The sequence below is a fragment of the Oncorhynchus nerka genome, linkage group LG8, assembly GCF_034236695.1.
Source record: "Oncorhynchus nerka isolate Pitt River linkage group LG8, Oner_Uvic_2.0, whole genome shotgun sequence".
NCBI lineage: Eukaryota > Metazoa > Chordata > Actinopteri > Salmoniformes > Salmonidae > Oncorhynchus > Oncorhynchus nerka.
Genome location: NC_088403.1, coordinates 13,334,901 through 13,347,444, shown reverse-complemented (window position 1 = coordinate 13,347,444; position 12,544 = coordinate 13,334,901).

Here is a 12,544-nt window from a genome sequence, read left to right as displayed (position 1 = left end):
AGCCTAGTTTCCCAAAGCACACCCTCAAGCCTAGTTTCACAACGCACACCCTCAAGCCTAGTTTCCCAAAGCACACCCTCAAGCCTAGTTTCACCACGCACACCCTCAAGCCTAGTTTCACAAAGCACACCCTCAAGCCTAGTTTCACAAAGCACACCCTCAAGCCTAGTTTCACAACGCACACCCTCAAGCCTAGTTTCCCCAAGCACACCCTCAAGCCTAGTTTCACAACGCACACCCTCAAGCCTAGTTTCACCACGCACACCCTCAAGCCTAGTTTCACCAAGCACACCCTCAAGCCTAGTTTCACCATGCACACCCTCAAGCCTAGTTTCACCACGCACATCCTCAAGCCTAGTTTCCACAAGCACACCCTTAAGCCTAGTTTTCACAAGCACATCCTCAAGCCTAGTTTCACCACGCACACCCTCAAGCCTAGTTTCACCACACACACCCTCAAGCCTAGTTTCACCAAGCACACCCTCAAGCCTAGTTTCACCACACACACCCTCAAGCCTAGTTTCACCACACAACTATATGAGTGAGATGTAACATACTTCAGCCTATATAGATCCCAATTTTGATCCAGGAGACACATGAAACAAATGATGAAGCCGTTGTAAAGGGGAACTGAAGAAGTGCTTTATAGAAGAAAGGTACTTCAGACAAGATAAATCACCAAAGAACATCTAAGACCTGGAAGGACATCTAAGACCTGGAAGAACATCTAAGACCTGGAAGGACATCTAAGACCTGGAAGGACATCTAAGACCTGGAAGAACATCTAAGACCTGGAAGGACATCTAAGACCTGGAAGGACATCTAAGACCTGGAAGAACATCTAAGACCTGGACGGACATCTAACTTCCAGCTTCTCTGTCTCTCTACAGTGTCATTTTCTCAATCTCTCTACAGTCGCATTTTCTCAATCTCTCTACTGCTCCAGTTTCAACTGTTCTGCCTTATTATTATTCGACCATGCTGGTCATTTATGAACATTTGAACATCTTGGCCATGTTCTGTTATAATCTCCACCCGGCACAGCCAGAAGAGGACTGGCCACCCCACATGGCCTGGTTCCTCTCTAGGTTTCTTCCTAGGTTTTGGCCTTTCTAGGGAGTTTTTCCTAGCCACCGTGCTTCTACACCTGCATTGCTTGCTGTTTGGGGTTTTAGGCTGGGTTTCTGTACAGCACTTTGAGATATCAGCTGATGTATGAAGGGCTATATAAATACATTTGATTTGATTTGATACAGTGTAATTTTCTCAATCTCTCTACAGTGTAATTTTCTCAATTTCTCTACAGTGTCATTTTCTTAATCTCTCTACAGTGTCATTTTCTCAATCTCTCTACAGTGTCATTTTCTCAATCTCTCTACAGTCTCAGTTTCTCAACCTCTCATCTACAGACAGTAGGAAATAGGCCAGCTGTAATATACCAATACGCTTGACATTTGGGAAGTTCAGGGGTTACTATCTCACATGGTGTGTGTGTGTGTGTGTGTGTGTGTGTGTGTGTGTGTGTGTGTGTGTGTGTGTGTGTGTGTGTGTGTGTGTGTGTGTGTGTGCGCACATTAATGAGACAGTGTGGAAATGTAAAGAGCAGGAAATGTCTGTTTGCCTTCACAGATTTCAATAACACTGCTGCACACTTGAATGATAAAATACCACCCTGCTACCCTGCTACCATAATACCCTTCTGCCCCTCTACCCTGCTACCCTGCTTCCATAATACCCTTCTGCCCTGCTACCCTGCTACCATAATACCATGCTACCGTGCTACCATAATACCCTGCTACCTGGCTACCCGGCTACCCATAATACCCTTCTGCCCTGCTACCCTGCTACCATAATACCCTGCTACCCATCTACCATAATACCCTGCTACCCTGCTACTATAATACCCTGCTACCCTGCTACCCTAATAACCTGCTACCCTAATAACCTCTACCCTAATAACCTGCTACCCTAATACCCTGCTACCCCAATTATCTCCTACCCTAATACCCTGCTAACCTGATAACATCCTACCCTAATAACCTTATACCCTAATAACCTCCTACCCTAATACCCTGCTACCCTAATAACATCCTACCCAAATACCATGCTACCATAATACCCTGCTACCCATCTACCATAATACCCTGCTACCCTGCTATCCTGCTACCCTAATATCCTTCTACCCTGCTACCCTAATGTCCTTCTACCCTGCTGCCCTGCTACCATAATACTCTGCTACCCATCTACCATAATACCCTATTGTCCTGCTATCCTGCTACCATAATACCCTGCCACCCTGCTACCCTAATTCCCTGCCACCCTGCTACCCTAATTCCCTGCTTCCCTGCTACCCTGCTGCCCTGCTACCTTAATACCCTGCTACCCTGCTACCCTAATACCCTGCTACCCTAATACCCTGTTACCCTGCTACCCTAATGCCCTGCTACCTTAATGCCCTGCTACCCTGTGTCGTGGAAAATCGGTTCAAATATGACGCTTGCAAGAACTTGTGAAATCAAATAGGCTTTTAATACAAAGTATAGCAAGCCGGAGTGGTCCGCGGATCACACACCGCTTCCCAGAGCCCCGGCTCCTGTATTTATACACATATAGCATATGGGTCCAACCCATATGCAGATAAACATACTTCCCCTAATTCTTCTGCCTACCATTATCTTTTTAGTTCAGGCTTCCTGCTTGTTCACACCCAATAACGCCCTTATCTGCTTTTCGTCAGATTATAATGGTGGCAAGACCCTTGCTTTGTCCTAAAAATAATATACATTCCTCTATTCTATAGGCTTGCTTTGTCCCTGCACTTAGCTTAATGCGTTCTTTTGTATGTGTGTTATCTAGGATCAGCAGACTATGTGTCTCCTCTATCTTTAGTGTGTCCAGTTGCCCTAGGTGCCTATGTGTCGCCTTCTCTTCGTGTGGTCTGTTTTTAATGTTCAGCTGTCCTATACTCTCATGGCCTTACTCTGGCCTCCTGTCCTATACAATAGACAATGCATTTTACCAGAATGGCAAATGCACTCTAAGTGTATCTTTCTCTTGTGTTACAGTATTATGTTCCTCCCTATATGTATATCTTTCTCCCACACCTGCTACTCTAATATCCTGCTACCCTGCTACCCTAATACCCTGCTACCCTGCTACCTTAATACCCTGCTACCCTGCTACCCTAATGCCCTGCTACCCCGCTACCCTAATACCCTGCTACCCTGCTACCCTAATGCCCTGCTACCTTAATGCCCTGCTACCCTGCTACCCTGGTGTTGGGCCAGTAACTGAAAGGTCCCTGGTTCAAATTCCTTAGCCGACTAGGTGAAAAATCATTTAACCCTAACTGTTCCTGTGAGTCGCTCTGGTTAAGCTGCTCAATAACTAAAATGTCAATGTAAATTCTTTCTCAAAACTAAGTGATTTGTTACAATGGAGAGGCAACACTTGAGGAAGTCATCACTAATGACAAACTAAATCAATAAGTCAAGCCCAACGAGTGGAAAAGAGAGGGAGCCCTTGTAAATCTCCCATGCAGAGACAGAGGCTCGGAAAACAAGTGCTCTGCTGCTCATTGATTGCTTCTCCAAATTAAAATGTTCGTCATTTATGCGGATGACGTGTCGAGGCGGGATATTTAGTGCTATTGAGTAAACAGACAGTGGGAAGGTTAATTAATCTGGAGAGAAGGGGAGGACAGAGGGGAGGGGGGTAGAGAGAAAAAAGGAGAGAGACAGTATTCCTAATGCTCTCTGAGCTGTCAGGATAGAGAAGGGGGGGAAAGAGGAAAAAGTCCCTAGAAAGGCAGGAGCCTAGGAAGAAACCAGGCTCTGAGGGGTGACCAGTCCTCTTCTGGCTGTTCTTCAAACATTCATAGATGACCAGCAGGGTCAAATAATAATCACAGTGGTTGTAGAGGGTTCAACAGGTCAGTACCTCAGGAATAAATGTCAGTTGGCTTTTCATAGCCGAGCATTCAGAGGTCGAGACAGTAGGTGCAATAGAGAAGGAGAGAGAGATAGAGAGATAGGGAAAGGGAGAGAGAGAGAGGGAGAGAGAGAGAGATAGGGAAAGGGAGAGAGAGAGAGGGAGAGAGAGGGAGAGAGAGAGAGAAAGGGAGAGGGAGAGTCGTAAACAGCAGGTACGGGACAAGGTAGCACGTCTGGTGAACAGGTCAAGGTTTCATAGCCGTAGGCATTACAGTTGAAACGGGAGCAGCAACACAACCAGGTGGACTGCAGACAGCCAGGAGTCATCAGGCCAGGTAGTCCTGAGGCATGGTCCTCAGGCTCAGGTCCTCCGGGAGGGGATGGAGAGAGTGAAAGAGAGAGAATTAGAGCATACTTAAATTCACACAAGACACCAGATAAGAATTACAACAGATATAACAGACTGACCCTTGCCAACCGGGCACATGGACTATTGCAGCATAGATACTGGAGGCTGAGACAAGGGGGGTCAGGGGACACTGTGGTTGAGTCACTGATGTGATCTTCCTGTCCGGTTTTGCGCGCCCTGTGGCTCATGCGGAGGAGATCTTCGAGTGCTGTACTCAGCCTTGTCTCAGGGTAGTAAGTTGGTGGTCTGTGGATAACCCTCTAGGGGTGAGGGGGCTGTGCTAGCACTGGAGTAATATGATAACATTTTGGAGTTCTAGTCAAGATTCTAGCTGCCGTGTTTAGACCCAATTGAAGTTTATTTAGTGCTTTATCCAGGTAGCCGGAGAGTAGAGCCTTGCAGTAGTCTAATATTGAAGTAACAAAAGCATGGATTAGCATTTCTACATCATTTTTTAACAAAATGTTTCTGATTTTTGCAATGTTATGAAGATGGGAAAAAGCTGCCCTTCAAAAGACTAGAGTCCTTCTGAGTGACACTTAGAAAGAATACGAATACTTCTTCATTTAAAAAAAACATTTATAATTTCTAAAGACTGTTGACATCTAGTGGAAGCCATAGGAACTGCAATCTGGGTCCTAATAATTAGGCTTTCCCATAAAAATGCATTGGAATGTCCAATGACCTCAACAACAAAAAATTCCTGGATGGATTGTCCTCGTGGTTTCGCCTGCCAAATCAGTTCTGTTATACTCACAGGGTGGCAGGGTAGCCTAGTGGTTAGGGCGTTGGACTAGTAACCAGAAGGTTTCAAGTTCAAACCCCCGAGCTGACAAGGTACAAATCTGTCATTCTGCCCCTGAACAGGTAGTTAACCCACTTTTCCTAGGCCGTCATTGAAAATAAGAATTTGTTCTTAACTCACTTGCCTAGTTAAATAAAGGTAAAAATAAAAAATAAAAATTTAACAGTTGTATAAATTTTAGAGTGTTTTCTATCCGATACTACCACCGATACTACCACCGAAACATACAGGGACAAACTGAGAAGTTTCCGACAGATAAGATCTAAACCAGGCCAGAACTTGACCGTGTTGACCAATTAAGGTTTCCAATCTCTCCAAAAGAATGTGGTGATCGATGGTGTCAAAATTGGCACTAAGGTCTAGGAGCATGAGGACAGATGCTGAGCCTTGGTCTGACGCCATTAAAAGGTAATTTACCACCATCACGAGTGCAGTCTCGTACTATTATGGGTTCTAAAACCAGACTGAAGCGTTTCATGTACATTATTTGTCTTTGGGAAGGTAGTGAGTTGCTGCGCAACAGCTTTTCCCCAAATTTTGAGAAGTGAGGGATCTAACATTAAGTAGCCCTATTTATAGATGTGAGATATTATAATCTCTTTCAATAATGACAGGAATGGAGGAGGTCTTTATTCCATTGAGATTACTAAGGCGAACACCGCCATGCTTAGTTTTGCCCAACCTAGATCGAGGCACAGACACGGTCTCAATGGTTATAGCTGAGCTGACTACACTGACTGTGCTAGTGGCAGACTACACTAAGCAGGCAGGCTGGCTAGCAGCCTGCTGCCTGTCCTGCACCCTATGTCATTGTGGAGCTAGAGGAGTTAGAGTCCTGTCTATGTTCATAGATGAGATGAGAGCACCCCTTCAGCTAGGATGGAGTCCATCACTCCTCAGCAGGCCAGGCTTTGTCCTGTTTGTGGTTGAGTCCCAGAAAGAGGGCCAATTATCTACAAATTATATATTTTGGGAGGTGCAGAAAACAGTGTTCAACCAGCGATTGAGTTGTGAGACTCTGCTGTAGAGCTCATCACTCCCCCTAACTGGGAGGGGCCAGAAACAAATACTAGATGCCGACACATCTTTCTAGCAAATTTACACGCTGAAGCTATGTTGAGCTTGGTGACCTCTGACTGTTTCATCCTAACATCGTTGGTGCCGACGTGGATAACAATATCCCTGTACTCTCTACACACCACAATATTGTGGATAATGGATTCTCCAATGACTAGGGTTATACATTTTTCAGAGCTAATGGTGGGAGGCTTCGGGTGGAGGAGAGACCTGAGAAGGCTCGGCGTCTATAAAATGATTTATACTACTGTCTGTACTTACTGGTGTACTTAGTGTTTCATCCCTTAACTGGGCTTGCAGCTCGGCTATCCACACCGCAAGGTGATAGTTCTCCTGCATATTATGAGAACAGCGACTGCAATTAGATCACGGTAATGTTACTACTTATCTTTTTGGGCTGGTGCAGGTACTGTAGAACCATGTCCAGATAATGGTGCAGGTACTGTAGAACCATGTCCAGATAATGGTGCAGGTACTGTAGAACCATGTCCAGATAATGGTGCAGGTACTATAGAACCATGTCCAGATAATGGTGCAGGTACTGTAGAACCATGTCCAGATAATGGTGCAGGTACTGTAGAACCATGTCCAGATAATGGTGCAGGTACTGTAGAACCATGTCCAGATAATGGTGCAGGTACTGTAGAACCATGTCCAGATAATGGTGCAGGTACTGTAGAACCATGTCCAGATAATGGTGCAGGTACTGTAGAACCATGTCCAGATAATGGTGCAGGTACTGTAGAACCATGTCCAGATAATGGTGCAGGTACTGTAGAACCATGTCCAGATAATGGTGCAGGTACTGTAGAACCATGTCCAGATAATGGTGCAGGTACTGTAGAACCATGTCCAGATAATGGTGCAGGTACTGTAGAACCATGTCCAGATAATGGTGCTGGTACTGTAGAACCATGTCCAGATAATGGTGCAGGTACTGTAGAACCATGTCCAGATAATGGTGCAGGTACTGTAGAACCATGTCCAGATAATGGTGCAGGTACTGTAGAACCATGTCCGGATAATGGTGCAGGTACTGTAGAACCATGTCCAGATAATGGTGCAGGTACTGTAGAACCATGTCCAGATAATGGTGCAGGTACTGTAGAACCATGTCCAGATAATGGTGCAGGTACTGTAGAACCATGTCCAGATAATGGTGCAGGTACTGTAGAACCATGTCCAGATAATGGTGCAGGTACTGTAGAACCATGTCCAGATAATGTTGCAGGTACTGTAGAACCATGTCCAGATAATGGTGCAGGTACTGTAGAACCATGTCCAGATAATGGTGCAGGTACTGTAGAACCATGTCCAGATAATGGTGCAGGTACTGTAGAACCATGTCCAGATAATGGTGCTGGTACTGTAGAACCATGTCCAGATAATGGTGCAGGTACTGTAGAACCATGTCCAGATAAAGCATCCGGGGTGGAAAAGTAAAACATGGAAAAGTACAACATTTAAAGTTTGGCAGGTAGCCAATTAGCCACAAACAGCACAGCAGCATAGAGACAACGCGGAAGTGTGACCTCACAGTTCTCACACGTCACAAAGGCCAATTAGTGAAACAAATATCAGAATTGGGGTTCCTGTCTAAACGCAGCCTGTAACTGAGATGTGTGGTTGTCCCACCTAGCTATCTTAAGAATGCACTGACTGGCTCTGGAAACGAGTGTCTGCTAAATGACTCAAATGAGGGAGTGAAAAGGGAAAGAGTGCTACTGCTGTCAGGGTAGAGAGGGCTCGCTCTAATAGATCACTGGACTAACTGAAAGCAGAAAGAACGGTTGTAAACTGGTGTGAAGGTGGAAATGCACACCAGAAGTGGCATGGAGACGAGAAATCGTGGTCAGACATGAGAGTTGTGCTCATAATGCCCTGACCAGGGCTGCCATGACGATGAAGCTTGGGTTAATTGAATTGAGCATTGACAGTTTATCCAGCGGTTGGACTATTGATTATTGTACTACAACATTATAGCCGGCTTTGAGACGGTAGTGTGTATCCTCAATGTCAGCATTTATCTGCATCATCTGAGAAAGATAAATTGTCCAATAGCCTTACAATGTCAAGAGGTTGTCTGTAAAGGGATCCGGTAGAGGAGTGGTCCTCTTATCAAGAGGTTGTCTGTAAAGGGATCCGGTAGAGGAGTGGTCCTCTTATCAAGAGGTTGTCTGTAAAGGGATCCGGTAGAGGAGTGGTCCTCTTATCAAGAGGTTGTCTGTAAAGGGATCCGGTAGAGGAGTGGTCCTCTTATCAAGAGGTTGTCTGTAAAGGGATCCGGTAGAGGAGTGGTCCTCTTATCAAGAGGTTGTCTGTAAAGGGATCCGGTAGAGGAGTGGTCCTCTTATCAAGAGGTTGTCTGTAAAGGGATCCGGTAGAGGAGTGGTCCTCTTATCAAGAGGTTGTCTGTAAAGGGATCCGGTAGAGGAGTGGTCTTCTTATCAAGAGGTTGTCTGTAAAGGGATCCAGTAGAGGAGTGGTCTTCTTATCAAGAGGTTGTCTGTAAAGGGATCCGGTAGAGGAGTGGTCCTCTTATCAAGAGGTTGTCTGTAAAGGTATCCGGTAGAGGAGTGGTCCTCTTATCAAGAGGTTGTCTGTAAAGGTATCCGGTAGAGGAGTGGTCTTCTTATCAAGAGGTTGTCTTTAAAGGGATCCAGTAGAGGAGTGGTCCTCTTATCAAGAGGTTGTCTGTAAAGGGATCCGGTAGAGGAGTGGTCCTCTTATCAAGAGGTTGTCTGTAAAGGGATCCGGTAGAGGAGTGGTCCTCTTATCAAGAGGTTGTCTGTAAAGGGATCCGGTAGAGGAGTGGTCCTCTTATCAAGAGGTTGTCTGTAAAGGGATCCGGTAGAGGAGTGGTCCTCTTATCAAGAGGTTGTCTGTAAAGGGATCCGGTAGAGGAGTGGTCCTCTTATCAAGAGGTTGTCTGTAAAGGGATCCGGTAGAGGAGTGGTCCTCTTATCAAGAGGTTGTCTGTAAAGGGATCCGGTAGAGGAGTGGTCCTCTTATCAAGAGGTTGTCTGTAAAGGGATCCGGTAGAGGAGTGGTCCTCTTATCAAGAGGTTGTCTGTAAAGGGATCCGGTAGAGGAGTGGTCCTCTTAACAAGATGTTGTCTGTAAAGGGATCCGGTAGAGGAGTGGTCCTCTTATCAAGAGGTTGTCTTTAAAGGTATCCGGTAGAGGAGTGGTCCTCTTATCAAGAGGTTGTCTGTAAAGGGATCCGGTAGAGGAGTGGTCCTCTTATCAAGAGGTTGTCTGTAAAGGGATCCGGTAGAGGAGTGGTCTTCTTATCCATCCAAATGGAAGAAATGGTGTCAGAAAACTGAATTATTCTAGTAGTTACTGTATTATTCTAGTAGTTACTGTATTATTCTAGTAGTTAATGTATTATTCTAATAGCTATTGTATTATTCTAATAGCTACTGTATTATTCTAGTAGTTACTGTATTATTCTAATAGCTATTGTATTATTCTAATAGCTATTGTATTATTCTAGTATTAACTGTATTATTCTAATAACTACTGTATTATTCTAGCAGTTGCAGTATTGTTCTAGTAACTACTGTATTGTTCTAGTAGTTACTGTATTATTCTAATAGTTACTGTATTATTCTAGTAGTTACTGTATTATGCTAATAGTTACTGTATTGTTCTAGTAGTTACTGTATTATTCTAGTAGTTACTGTATTATTCTAGTTGTTACTGTATTATTCTAGCAGTTACAGTATTGTTCTAGTAACTACTGTATTGTTCTAGTAGTTACTGTATTATTTTAATAGTTACTGTATTATTCTAGTAGTTACTGTATTATGCTAATAGTTACTGTATTGTTCTAGTAGTTACTGCATTATTCTAATAGTTGCTGCATTGTTCTAGTAGTTACTGTATTATTCTAATAGTTACTGTATTATTCTAGTAGTTACTGCATTATTCTAATAGTTACTGTATTGTTCTAGTAGTTACTGTATTATTCTAGTAGTTACTGTAATTTACAGTATGTACTATAGGTGTGACCCACATCCTAACTGAGGGCATTGTTGGCCTACATTTATAAACCAGTGAAAGATGGGGGTTCATAGTGTACTGAAGGATTTATATTACACTAAGCAGAATGGGCCAACGCTGTTAATGCTTCTGAATACAGTGAGGGAGTGTATGCTCAACACACACAAGCACACAACACACACACACACACAACCCACACACAACACACACACACACACACAACACACACACACACACAAGCACACACCACACACACACACACACACACACACACACACACACACACACACACACACACACACACACACACACACACACACACACACACACACACACACACACACACACACACACACACACTCCCATCAGCGTCCAGGGTCTTACAGTGACATGGCAGCCTACTGTGCAGAGCCTGATGACAAAAACCATTAGCATGTAATATGTCTGACCAGTCAGTGAGTGTCCTGTTACACTCCAGTGATAGATGAGCCTGCTGTATGTTAATAGGGTTGAGATGTGGTGGGTTGATCTTTATGTGGATAACATCATCTTGTTAAATGAAGACAATCTTTGGTTGAATGATTGATTGAACCGTTGATTATAGAGTCTCCTTCCAAGTCATTACTTCATCTCACTGGAATGAACATTAGCACAGTGCAGGGAGAGGAAAACATACAGGAAATGAACATTAGCACAGTGCAGGGAGAGGAAAACATACAGGAAATGAACATTAGCACAGTGCAGGGAGAGGAAAACATGCTACAGGAAATGAACATTAGCACAGTGCAGGGAGAGGAAAACATGCTACAGGAAATGAACATTAGCACAGTGCAGGGAGAGGAAAACATGCTACAGGAAATGAACATTAGCACAGTGCAGGGAGAGGAAAACATGCTACAGGAAATGAACATTAGCACAGTGCAGGGAGAGGAAAACATGCTACAGGAAATGAACATTAGCACAGTGCAGGGAGAGGAAAACATGCTACAGGAAATGAACATTAGCACAGTGCAGAGAGAGGAAAACATGCTACAGGAAATGAACATTACCACAGTGCAGGGAGAGGAAAACATGCTACAGGAAATGAACATTACCACAGTGCAGGGAGAGGAAAACATGCTACAGGAAATGAACATTAGCACAGTGCAGGGAGAGGAAAACATGCTACAGGAAATGAACATTAGCACAGTGCAGGGAGAGGAAAACATGCTACAGGAAATGAACATTACCACAGTGCAGGGAGAGGAAAACATGCTACAGGAAATGAACATTAGCACAGTGCAGGGAGAGGAAAACATGCTACAGGAAATGAACATTAGCACAGTGCAGGGAGAGGAAAACATGCTACAGGAAATGAACATTAGCACAGTGCAGGGAGAGGAAAACATGCTACAGGAAATGAACATTACCACAGTGCAGGGAGAGGAAAACATGCTACAGGAAATGAACATTACCACAGTGCAGGGAGAGGAAAACATGCTACAGGAAATGAACATTACCACAGTGCAGGGAGAGGAAAACATGCTACAGGAAATGAACATTACCACAGTGCAGGGAGAGGAAAACATGCTACAGGAAATGAACATTACCACAGTGCAGGGAGAGGAAAACATGCTACAGGAAATGAACATTAGCACAGTGCAGGGAGAGGAAAACATGCTACAGGAAATGAACATTAGCACAGTGCAGGGAGAGGAAAACATGCTACAGGAAATGAACATTAGCACAGTGCAGGGAGAGGAAAACATACAGGAAATGAACATTAGCACAGTGCAGGGAGAGGAAAACATACAGGAAATGAACATTACCACAGTGCAGGGAGAGGAAAACATACAGGAAATGAACATTACCACAGTGCAGGGAGAGGAAAACATACAGGAAATGAAAATGTACACATGAACATGTTATTCTCCCTTCTTCTCTTGCTATGTGTGGGGCATGTTCTTAAAGTAGTGTTCTTACTGTCTATCTGTTCCCTGGGTGATAACAGGCCCAGCAACTGGACCATGTTGCTCCTGGTGATCCAGTCCAAAGCCCCTCTGAAGGGACCAGATACAGTGTTTTCAGGAAGTATTCAGACCCCTTGACTTTTTTCACATATTGTTATGTTTCAGCCTTATTCTAAAATTGACAAAATTTTATTTTTTTCCTCATCAATCTATACACAACACCCCATAATGACAAAGCAAAAACAGGTTTTTAGACATTTTAGCAAACGTATAGAACTTTATTTATTTTTCAGACTCTTTACTCAGTACTTTGTTGAAGCACCTTTGGCAGTGATTACAGCCTCAAGTCTTCTTGGGTATGACG